Source organism: Hirundo rustica, chromosome 9, assembly GCF_015227805.2.
Source record: "Hirundo rustica isolate bHirRus1 chromosome 9, bHirRus1.pri.v3, whole genome shotgun sequence".
Classification (NCBI taxonomy): Eukaryota; Metazoa; Chordata; class Aves; order Passeriformes; family Hirundinidae; genus Hirundo; species Hirundo rustica.
Genome location: NC_053458.1, coordinates 15,764,705 through 15,776,831, shown reverse-complemented (window position 1 = coordinate 15,776,831; position 12,127 = coordinate 15,764,705). Strand labels below are relative to the sequence as shown.

At 44.5% G+C, this 12,127-nt stretch overlaps 2 protein-coding genes across 7 annotated transcripts in view; one reads left to right on the top strand and one right to left on the bottom strand.

Annotated features, from left to right (window-relative positions):
- Positions 1–9,886, bottom strand: part of LRRC8D (leucine rich repeat containing 8 VRAC subunit D) — a 51,816-nt gene extending 41,930 nt beyond the window's left edge. For 5 of the 6 annotated variants that reach the window (XR_009208140.1, XM_040072756.1, XM_040072758.2 and 2 more), the window contains exon 1: positions 9,780–9,883. The gene's annotated coding sequence lies outside the window, so the exon portion shown is untranslated. Of the gene's footprint in view, positions 1–9,779 lie in introns of all 6 variants that reach the window. The other variant, XM_040072762.2, reaches the window with a different exon arrangement.
- Positions 1–12,127, top strand: part of KYAT3 (kynurenine aminotransferase 3) — a 411,900-nt gene that overhangs the window by 276,309 nt on the left and 123,464 nt on the right. The gene's annotated exons all lie outside the window — the stretch shown is intronic.

Genomic DNA, 12,127 nt, shown 5'->3' with positions numbered 1-12,127 from the left:
CTCATGGCCACGGGGCCATTCACCCTGGCTGCTTCAGTAACCCTGCTTTTCACAAGGTCAGAGAGCCATGTAAGAAGGGCCTAAACAGAGTTCACCATGCCCTCCAACCCCTCCTCAGCACTGCCTCCAAAGGAAACCAACCATTTCCAAAAACAGCAGGCAAAGACAGTTCCCACCTTCAAAGTAGGAGACCTGTATTTTTTGAGAATGCATCAGCATTTAAAGAAAGGGGCCAGAAGGGGCTGAACAGCAGCACCACCACACCTGGTAAGGCATGGAAAACCAGGAGAGCTTCTCTTCAAGAGCTGAATCACAATCTGAAAGACTGCTGAGGTCCACCACCACCACCCTCCCCTTCCCAGAACAGGCTGGGCACATGGATTGGATCATACCTGGAAGAAATGTAAAGGATAATAAATGACAAAACACTTAAAAATTTTAAACCCAACAAAAACAAACAAAAAAAATCTAAAAGCAGAAATTCTTATATATATAGCAGAGCATAAGTAGATTTTTGGGCAATGCCAAGACCAGTGAAGGATTCTTTCCCCACAGTTCTTACCACAAAAATTCTCATGGATTTTGTTCCAAATCCCATTTGATACATTCTCACTTTATGCTACTTCCTTCACCTCCCTCTTCCACTTTTGAAGTGACAACCTCAATTTATTAAAACAAAGCAACAACTTTCTTACAGAAACATCTGCTTTGATACAAGAATACACACCCACTGGTATAGTCAGTATGTGGGACTGTGGCTATGAAGCAGATTAAATAAGAAGCACATGCATCACTTCTCTTTTAACCTCGTCCCCTCTGGCGCTCATTCACTTTAGTATTTTTCTTTCAGAGCCCTACAGCATAGGGAAAGACACTACATTTACATTGGGGTGTGGGCATCAGCCAGTGCCAATTTCATCTGAATCACAGCCAGGCACTTGGCACTTCAGGCAAAACACCTGCAACCTCCAGATGCCACATCCTCCATACAGCAACCTACATGTGGCTGCCTCCATTTGTACAGTCACTTGATCCAACATCTTTTCCATTAAGGAAAACAATACTTCTGATGCTTTTAACAGGGAAATAATAATTGTTAACAGAGTGAAAAAACACCCCAAACAATGCACTTAGAACAAATCATTATGAATTCTGTAAAGAGAGGAAAAGGAGGGAAGTCACAGTATTTTGGGGAAGAAGTAGATATTTTGGGGAAAAAAAAAATCCAACAACCTCATCTAATAAAATAAGTAAGCAGTTCCAGTCATTAGAGGTTTAATTTCAGCACAACTGAATAATTCCCGGTTCTGCATATATCTTCAAGCACGCAGACAACAGCAGACATTTGACAATCTCTTCAGTTAATTTGCCATCTTCCTGCCTTGCTGCTGCACAAGAAAAACAACTAACCAGCACACAGGAAGAGTGTCATGCCACCAAGACAGAAGAAAAACCCCAGCACAGATACCTACTGTAGAAATACTGTCAAAAGTAGCATGTAACCTAACCAGATAAATACCAGATTTTGTTGCTATCTCTGAGTAAGTTTTGCAATTAGCTGAAGCTGATTTGTGGCCACCCTGCTACTTAACATTCCTGCTCTCTCCATGGTGTGTGCCTGGGAAAGGCATCTTGCCCAAAGCAGAGGGTGGGCTGGAAGGCAGGACTTCCCCTTTCAACAGCAGTGCAAGCTCAAATTTACTCCAGCTGGTCTGGAAACCACACTCCCCTTGGAAAGCACCTTAGGCATTGCTCCTGCTACATGGGAGCCAACAGGATCCCACAGCCACTCCCTGTGGAGTTCATTGTCCATTCTAGGGCCTTGCTGCAGCTTTTCACATGACACCCAACACCGAGTTTAATTTGGGAGCTCCCTGTAATTCCTCCCTTCTCTCGGTGGCCACCTCCCCTTGCCCCATCCATGAGCCAGACGCTGTGTGCAAACTCCTCCCCACTTCCTCTTTTCTGCTGCAGACAGCACAAATACAGCAAAGACATCATCAAATCAAACCTTGTTGGTCAAGCAAGCAAAACTTGTCACTGCTACAGCTAACTCACTGTTCGACCCACAGGCAGTACGAGAGGGGGCTGCTGCTGCTAGCTCTGCTATTACACTCTTTAGCAGACAGCAAACCAGATACAAGATATTACAAGTTCAAGCAGCAAGCAAGTAAATAATCAGACACCGAAGAAGTCTTAAGATGGATGAGATGACAGAAATGAGCACCTATGAGAGAGCATGGAGGGCCACCATCCTGTCTTCATGCACGAAAGCAGCAGCAGCAGAGCAGGGGCACTCTGCTCCTCACTCACACTGACCAGCTGCACACTGCCTGTCTCCAGGCTGCTCTGGGCCACTGTGCACAAGGACAGACTACAGTCCTAAAATACAAATGAGGCACGTGCAAACCCTTAGTCAAAACCACGCTTGTGCTAATTCAACCCGTAAGCTTCAGGTACCCATTACGTTTCATGCAATGATGTTTTTCAAATACTCTGCTTTCAAGCTGACTCCGAAGAGGGAAAATTTGGCCATTCCACTGTGAGCATGAAAGCCTTGTTTCTGGAATGAGGCACCCCCAAACAAACAGAATTCATACACCTTCCACTTGCAAAACAGTATATGTAATCTCATACGTAATAATTCTATGTTATATTTACTCACACTTCTCTCCACAGTTTTGTTATCTACTTTTCTTTGCCTCACCATTACTATTTTCTTTTGTATTTTTGCACGTTTCTCATGTTTTTATTTTCAGGCTTTACAATCTTTGTTCTCCTGTAACTCTGGCCTCAGTGGTTTCTTTCTTTAAGATCTGTTTGGGTTAAACTGATCAATGCTAATAAAGACACTCTCAAATTCACCTTTCAATATAAGTACATCCTAAATTACCCTTCACTAAAAATAAACATGACATAAATACAAGTTTTAAACCCTGGAAAAAAAATCTTGTCCAAACCTGTGCATTTTTCACTTTTCTGAATGATTATTAACACTGTTTTGTTTCTCTCAGTCCACTCCTTTTTCTAAGAACACTTTTCTTCTATTACTCTTCTGTTAGACACTTTCCTACCCACTTTTCATTGGGACACCAGCACCGGTTAAACTCACAATTTCTACAGCACCAACAGACCTTTATGTATCTGCATTCCTCCACTTCCTTGTTTCCAAGAGCAAATATTGTTGTCAGAAGGATGGAAAAGGAGAGGAGCAAAACTATCGAGCCAGTTTTCCCTTTCTCTCTACTATCAAAGCCAACGAGGCAAAACTGTGAAGAAATTTAGTACGGGTTATAAACCAGCAAACATTACCTAAAAAAAACTCAAGTGCATGAAAAGTTTCATTTCTCTTTTGTCAGTTCCTCTGCTAAACTACATAGGTTAGGCTTTGTTTCTTAATTTAATCAGACAAAGTAAAGTACATAAAAGTTTCTGGATGTCAGCCATTGAGAGAAACCCTGTATGTGGACTTCTCAGTTTGCATTTTTAAACACCAGTCAGATTAACCATGAAGTCTGGCTCCTCTGTGCATCCTTGATGCAGGCAATTGCTAATGCACATGGAAAGCATGTGTAACCATAGTGGTGCCTGGAAACAAAGCAAGCCAGTGCACTACCTCTAACACTGCTCCCGCAAGTTCTAACGCAGAGACTGTCAGACCAAAGCAACTCCTATCCTCCCTTTCCACGATCTCTACACAAACCACCATTTACAAATAAGCAGTATGGACTTTTTTTTTCCACTATTCACTGATATTTGCATTGGTTTAGTGGACAAATTTATACAGAACAATCCAAACTACATCAGCTTAACATCATGTTCCTCAGCGCAGGACTGCAAAGGCAACAAAATGTCTATTACATAACACTTCTGTATAAAATATTAATTTTCACAGAGAAAGCTCTTGAACCAAAAGGTTATTTTCAATGATTAACAGATCAGTGTTGTATAAGCTTGGTTATTTAATCAGTGTATTTGACACAGACAACAAACCATAAATTTTACTGACATAACATGAAAAAAACCAACTTTTTATGTGCACACATCAAAATATATCCATCCCTAGCACACACAGATTCAGAGAGCCTGCACTGGGGTAACTGCAGGCATCAGCATTTTTTATACAAGTTCTCACACCAGCTGAAAGATTCCTTCCCTTCCTATCCTGCAATGGATGAAGAACAGGTAAATATTCAGACATCATATTCATATACATATCCCTGTGCACTTGTTCTGTCCTTAAAGCTATAATCTCAGGCTGGAAAAGCACTGCAGCAAGAGTAAAGTGCTTCAACATTTTTTCCATACAAAAAAAAAAAAAAAAAAAAAATCCCCATTTTTAACAGGCATGTTGCTATCTGTACCATTGGCCAGACTTGAAAACACTAGAGGTGTGGCAGCCCGGGCTTCTGCAGGGCCCAAGGGCAATCAGGACTACCTTTTATAAAGAAACTTACCTTAATGCTGACTTGTAAAGAATAAAGCTCAATAGAGGAAAAAAAGATAAACTCATATCTTGGCTGTGGCTTTGTAGCCATTAGGTTGCATGAGGACAGGTAAGAGCCTGTCTCACTGCTTTCATGTATGAGGTTTTTCCTTTCTCTGTGTATCTTTACATAATGAATGCAGGGAGGGGGCTCATCTTGAGCATCGCTATCTCCAGCAGATGGTCTTATCATGTTTACCAGCCCCATGTGAGTGTCAAAGGTAAGACATCTAAAACAGCAACAGACACTTTAGTCTGCCTCATCCATGGTCTAACCATGCAGGGGAAATCAGCCAGAAAAATCACGAGCAAATGAACAGAGAGATTTTGAAACTCCAGTTTGAGAACCGTGCAATTTTTTTTTCTCAAATTCATATGCACAGCAAACAGTATGAAGAGATACCTGACAGGAAAAGGTAACAACAGCATTTAATTATCTGTGGTGCCCACCCCTTAGGTCTGAGAAATCTTCCACTGCAATTTTCTGGTCTTCAAAGTAGACTATCATAAGATAGAACACCTGAGATGCCTAACTTTTGACAAGGAAACCATATACAGAGGGTTCTTTTCTTTTAACATTAGCAAGGTATCACAAGAATCCAACTATTCCTCCTTCTACTGATTACACAACACAAAAAGTTAAGACCATGATGAATAAAATCAAATGCTAACCCACCGCTGGATTCCACATGCTTTCAGCACGGTTATTTCTTTCTGCTTCTTCATCAGAGTTATCATCAACAAAAGAGAACCCCCAAAAGGAAAAATATCTGAGCAACAACTATCCTTCCTCCTCCCTAAGGGCGGCTGTATTTTACCCCACGATTGCTTCTCAAGTCTTGAATGTCGCAATTACTTCAGCCTCGGAACAAATCAATTCTGAGGAAAGAGCTCAAGTGGAAAGAGGGAAAATTAGTTTTGAGGCTACATGAACAATATGGTTTTGTATCCTGATTTATACTTGGAGAGGGAGAAGAAGAAAAACTAAGGTAGTTCTTTTATAACTGTTCTAACAAACAAGTCCTTGGTGCAGCCATCCTCACTTCCTATATTACTGCTTGCCTCCAAGTGTTGGGCAAAAGTGGCATTTTGCTGGCTTGATTTCAAGAAAACAAGGTTTCTCTTTCCAAGGATATCTCCCTGAACATTCTGGCAGCTGCTACATGAATATCTTTTAACTTCTCTTCCTATCCATTTCCTGAAGAGGGACAAGAACCTGTTTTTGCTACAGCTGAAGAAAATAGAGAAATAAATGAAAAGTGCTTCAACTCTTTTAATTAAATAAATTTGTGGTAAGAGAAAGATTGAAGCAGTGTCAGTTAAAATTAATCATGTGGAAATTAGCATTACTGACAGTATTAGGTGCCAACTTGACTTGTGACGCACTTTTCTTTTTAACGTGCCAAAACCAAGATGATTCTCAAGAAGTTAAACCCTAGAAATCCTGGCTTTGTTCTTTCCTAAATTTGTTCATAATCTCTGAGGGGAGAAACTGTTTGGCAAGCAATTGGTACCTATTCCTTGCTGTATGGTTAAAAGAAAATTGTACTTAACTTGCTCCGACCAAAAGATGTTGAGGTAAATGCATCCCCAACGCAAGCAAGTCAAACTTAAAAAACGTAGCTCAAAGGGCTCTCAAGGTTAGAGGCACAGGACAGCCTTTAAACACTAATTACAATTGCTTTCACAAAGCATAATGCTACTAGCTGCTAGAAAACTGCATTTCACAAACACCTTTCTTCATATTTCAGCCCTGTATGGACCCACAGCAGCTCAGCATTACAGCCAAGAACAAACACTTCCAAGATCAAGCGGCGCCGGTGCGACCCCAGAGAGCCTCATGCATGCATGTGGACTCATGAAATTATACACACATGAAAAATTAGTCATGGACACAAGTCTTTGCATGGTGAAGTCCACAAACTTTTCACTGCTTGTTAAAAAACCAAAATGTTTAAAATGTCAGTTATGCAAAGGACCAGACAAGTCTTTATCTGAATGTAAGGTTTCTGGGGAAACATATTTCCATTTTTCTTAGCACAGCAATAGCTTTTTCTTTTTTTTAATGTTGCTTAGTATATAATCTTCCCACCACCAAGAGATAATTAAAAAATAAATAAAACAGAAAAGATAGGGGAAAAAAAGAGAACTGTGCAGCCCTATTTCAATGCTAGCAAGAAACTGAAGAATTTAAATATCCGAAACTGAAATAACAGGTTTTGTTCTTTCCACTTAAGGTTACTGTGCTATTATATGTAGTACCTGAGTATAACAAATACTTGTGTTTTATGATATTTAGGGATCTACAGCAACTTCATGAATTGGAAGATAAAGGCTGCTTTTTTGAAAGGAAATGAAAACTTTCAGAGTTCATTATTTTGTGAAATACTTACACTGGAACTCACGGGTTTTTTTGGCATTCCGCTGAGAAACTTGTTTACCGAGTTCCCTCATGTTCCCCCATTTGTGACTCAAGCTACTTCTCAGCAATGCAGCCTTCATCCAGCAGCCGCAGGCAGATGAAGTGCTTCAAGCCTCAGGACAGTAACTCAGCGATCAGTGTCCATGTGCCTGTACCAAAACTCCCTTCTCTTAGAGGTGCGGGAGGAAGGCAGGGAGACCCAGGGCTGAGGTGCTGAGTCAGCACTCTGTCTGCACAGCAGCCCAAGCCCAGGACCTGACGCAGCCGCTGGTGCCACCAGAGAGCACACGCCCGGTTAGAAACTGTGCACACGGCCTGATTCAAAATCCACTTACTGCCACTGCCTTTAACAGACTTCGAACGGGACTGCAATACACAGAAGGAATGGAAAGACCTAGAGAATTTAAAAGAACCAGCTCCAACCCAGGAAACTTCAGTACAGTCCCTTCTTATGAAACTGCGCCAAGCCACAACACACATAGCTGCAAGTGCTTTTGACCGCAGGGATGGACATACCCTTTTCTCCACTAGACTTTATTCTCTTATCCTCCTGTCACTGGCAGGACTTATTGCAAGCCTAGCACAAACAGCATTAGCTTTTTTCCTCCCTACCCAGGCACACAGTCAAGAAAACTGTCCATAAACAGAAGGCAGAGCTGTGGTATCTCTGTACCACCACTAATGTACTGCTACATTAAGAGAAGGACGCAACAGGCAGAAAGGGCTAAAAAAGAACTGGAATACAAGAACTACATTTCAGGTGTACATCTGTGTGTTAGTACAATGTTCACTAGTTAATCTTTCCAGGGCAAGCACCCCAGAGCTTTCTCTCTCTCTGCATTGTTATTTTAGAGGTTGGCTCCTATTAATAATTACCTTCTTCTGACTGCAGCACAGACTTTCTTCGTTGCTGGTACTGCTGCTTAGAATTCCTTTTCCTGATCTCAACATGCTGGACAGATTACCATCCCCTCAAGGATGTCAGGACTGGTAGAGATCTATTGTGCATACCTGGATCTTACAAAACAAAACAGCAGCTTAACACTGCTCCCTTCCCCACATAACCTCACACAGGCATTGTAAACTTTTAATCCTTTGTGTTGGAACAATCACAATTACAAATAACAGCACCTATTTAATATTCCCTGCTATTATGTGCAAGAAAACAGATGCAGCAAACAGAGAAGTGTTTTTGACACTAAGCAAGATACAGGCAAAACACCAAATGAGTTTACTATAAAGGCAATGAGTGCCTAGAGACACAGGAGAAAACTGTGTAAAAAAATAGCCACAGAAGCATATTCCTAGGTCAGAACCCCTTAAATCAGTTTCAACTAACAATGAAAGGTTTATAGGGCATTTGTAAGACACAAAGAATGAATCAGATCCTGGACCCAAGTAAGGCTTGGTGAATTAATTTAAGACGGTAATCAACAGCAAATAACACAACACTAACCTTACCCCAAAGTTTGAAGAAAGATGGTTTCCCTTGCCTCCAGGAAGAGGTGAGGGGAAAAAAAAACAAAACAAAACACCACCACCAAAAACAAAAAACAAGACATAAATAAAAGAAATTAACAAAAAAACCCCACAAAAAACACAGAGAAAGGGACTTAGCTAGCCCATCTGTCATGAGAGTGCTTCTTTGATAGCTCAGAGCTGTGGGTTTAAAATCTCAGCCCTGCTCATGCCAATTTCTCACATCCTAATGCCCTCTCTCCCAAACAAGCAGGCATTGTCACTCCCCACCTTCAGTTTTAGAGGCAGAAAATATTATCCCGTCCTATCACAGTGACAGTCAAAATGCTGAAAAGAACCCAAATACTTCCCTGTAGTGCTTGGGGATTTTTTAAAGCTGTAACTGGCAAAGCTTATGAGTAGCAGGTACCCCGAAGTGCTCTCTGCACCAGCAGCTAAGTCAAGTAAAACACCACTTTCAGCACCACCATTACAGGAAGTACTGCTAAGACTTATCCACCAAACAACACCATCACCACTACCGTCCTCCATTTTCAAGTCTGAGTAACCTATCTCATGGCTCTCACACACTGGGAACGTCCAGAGGAGAAAGTGCCACGGGCGGCAGGCGTGCAGTAAAAGCAGAGCCTGGATCCCCCCAGTGACCGCAGACCAGCTCCCCTAAAGGATGCTGGGCAAGTCACAAGCCTTCTGCGCCTGAATTCGTGTTTGTTTAAGAGCAGTGGCAGCACTTGTGACGGGGGGGTGGAAATGGAGGTTGCAAGACAGGAGCTGCTGTGCCAAGCTCAGGGATCCTATAGGAGCGGGAGTCGGTATTGCCACGTACTGGGGAGCAGGGGGAAGGGAGGAGACGCGCCTCGAGAAAACAGAGATGGTTATCTGACAGGAGCTGGTTCTTCTACCCTGAAGATGTGCTTTATTGACTGGCTTGGGCCCCTTTAATCTGCGTGTGCTGCAACACGAAGCACAGCTGACCCCACACAAAAGCCGCACAGCTGGAGGCCCCCAGAGGAGCCGGATCCAACCCCACTGGCCTCGAAAGGGGCTCGCAGTTCCAGGCGCATTCCCCAGCACCACGCCGTACTCCCAGCGCCGCCGCCGGCCCCCCGCCCATGCGGGCACGTCCTGCGCGGATGCGCATCCCGCGGGCGAACAGCGCGACGAGCGCGGCCGCCCCCGGGGTCCCGCCGGCAGCCGTGCCGCCGAGGCACACCGGCGCTGGCGGCAGCACCGGCGAACCGGCGCAGACCGGTCTGCACGCAGAAAAAGATAAAGAGAAGCGCGACGGAAAGAGCGGGGAGGGAGCGGCGGGAGCGCCGGCGAAGATGCCGCCCCCTCCCCGCGGCCCCTCCGCCGCCCGCCCGCCTCCCGCCGGCCCCGCGCTCGCCTCACCTCAGGGCCGGCTCTGCGGGCTGCGGACCCCGAGAGCCGCCCGGCCGGGCCGGGCCGAGCCGAACCGAGCGGAACCGTGCGTGCGGCGGGGGCGCACAGCTTCTCGGCGGCGGTCAGTCCCGCGGCGCTGCCATGCGGGCGGGCAGAGGCGGGGCGGGCTCGGCTCCTAGCAGCGTCCTGCAGCGCGCACCCGCATGGCTCGGCGTGCGGACAGCACCGGCTGCCGGCGGCGGCGGGGCCGGCGGGGCGGCGGCCAATGGCTCCCGCGGCGCCGCGCATGTGAGGGCCGGGCTGGGCCGGCCCCGCCCGCTCGCCCCCCGCGCAGCCGCCGCGCTCAGGTGCCCGCGGGCCGGGGGCGGAGGCGGGACCCGGCACCCGGCGGGGTGCGCCGGGCCGCGGAACGCGTGGGGTGTTCTCGGCGCGCAGGTAAACGGAGCGGAGCGCGTGAGCCCAGTAGAACAGCGACAAGTTCAAGCTGCGTGGCTTAATTATTAAAATGTTAAAGTGATTTTATTTGTCTATCTTGAGCCCTTGAGGGAACCAAAAAGTCGAAGGCAGCTTTTGCTTGGTCGGGGGGGCGGCACCGCTGGGATCGCAGGGACGGATTCCTCCACGGCGGCTCCGGAGGCTGAATACAGTACACTGAGGAAGAAGCCGAACTGACCCTGATCCTTACCCCGAAATCTACTAGATTTTTTTTTTTTTTTTCCTTCCTTTCACTGAAAAGCCACCGATTTCCTTAAACATTTCTTGAACACTGAGCCGACACGTGACCAAACCTGCCGGTCTTTTTAACTAGATGTAATCTATTACCTTTGAAAGTATATTGGTCTTGATCAAGAAAATGGAATTAAAACAAACAAGCAAACAAACAAAAACTAGATCCCCTCTTCCATATTTTACTTCCATGTTTTCAAGAACTGGGGGAAATTGGAAGTGATCTTTTGGTGCTTGTTCAGAATAGCTTTATGGCCCTTTAAAGATTGAGAATTTCCCCTTTATATTTTTAGATGCATTTTTAATCAGACCTTGTGGTCTAAATGACTGTATGATGTATCTTAGGTTACAAATGAAAGCACTTCTTAGCCACAATTCACTTCTGAGACCAGAAAAAATCAGGCCAGCTTGTCCTGCTCTCAGCTGTTCGGTGCTATTTTCATACCAGAGTTTTCATCTGGTGGAGAATTTTAGCAGAGCTCAGATTTAGTCTAATGAGCTGTCAATTATTTTAAGCTTTGATTTTTAATACCTTCATTTGGCCTTTTAGTTATTTTCTTCTCTGAGATCGTCGTCACTTGTTTTATTTTTGGCCAGCGTTTCGGACCTCACTGTTTTCTCAGTAAGGTGATTTTGTTACTTATTTACTTATTTCTGCTCTGACCCAGTGGCCAAGGCACAGAGGGTGTGTACTACTGGGGCTCCACAGTGAAGGAGGGTTAATAGAGATAAAAGCACTCCAATCTGGTAAACATCAAGGCAAGTGAAAACAGATAATAACAAGAGCTGCTGGCCGGGAAATCCTGACTCGAAGGCAGCTGGCAGAGAAATTCAAGCGGAAGAAAAAAGGATTTTTTCAGATGCCAGAGCTGGTCAGAGCTGGCTGAATCCACATTCACTTAGCAATCAAGATCCTTTGCCAAGCTGAGGCACACCAGCAAAACAAACAAATGGCTCTGGGGACCTGAGAGAGAAGACACCTGGAACTGGGCAGATTTGGATCCAACTAAGATTCCCTTTCCGACAGGGCAAACACAAGTGTGAAGGACTTAACTCCTACAGAACATATGCTGGGTTGCTTGTTTGGTTTTTATTTTGGTTTGGGGTTTTTTGTCTCTTGTTTTGGTATGTATTTAAAGGTAACGCAAATGGGTTTTAATTTAAACCTCTCTACACCCTCTCTTTCAAGCTTCTCTAGAAAAGTCCTCTTCAGGTTTGGTCTTCCCCAGGCTCAAGTCTGAGTACTTTTAGGCAGTGCTTTTGAGATTGCTGGGTTTGCCTCTGACCACCTCGGCAGGACATGCTGAGGTGGGACAGAAAAGTGAGGAGAATTATAAATCTAAAATATCTCAGTTTGAAGGCAAATAAAAATCCCAACTGTTCTGTTATCCTGCTAGAGTCTATAGGCAAAAGTACAAGTCAGGCAACTCCAAGTTAATCCATGTGATAGAAAAGATGCCAGAAAACAGAAGCTGTGCGGGAAAAATGGCTCTTTTCCACTTGTACAGTTTTGACATTGGCCCTTTATAATTAAATAAACTAATATTGTTATTTTGATTTGTGGCTCAGAGAACTGAGTGATTACATTAACAAGAAATAGCAATGCAGCCATATGCCTCACAGGATAAACC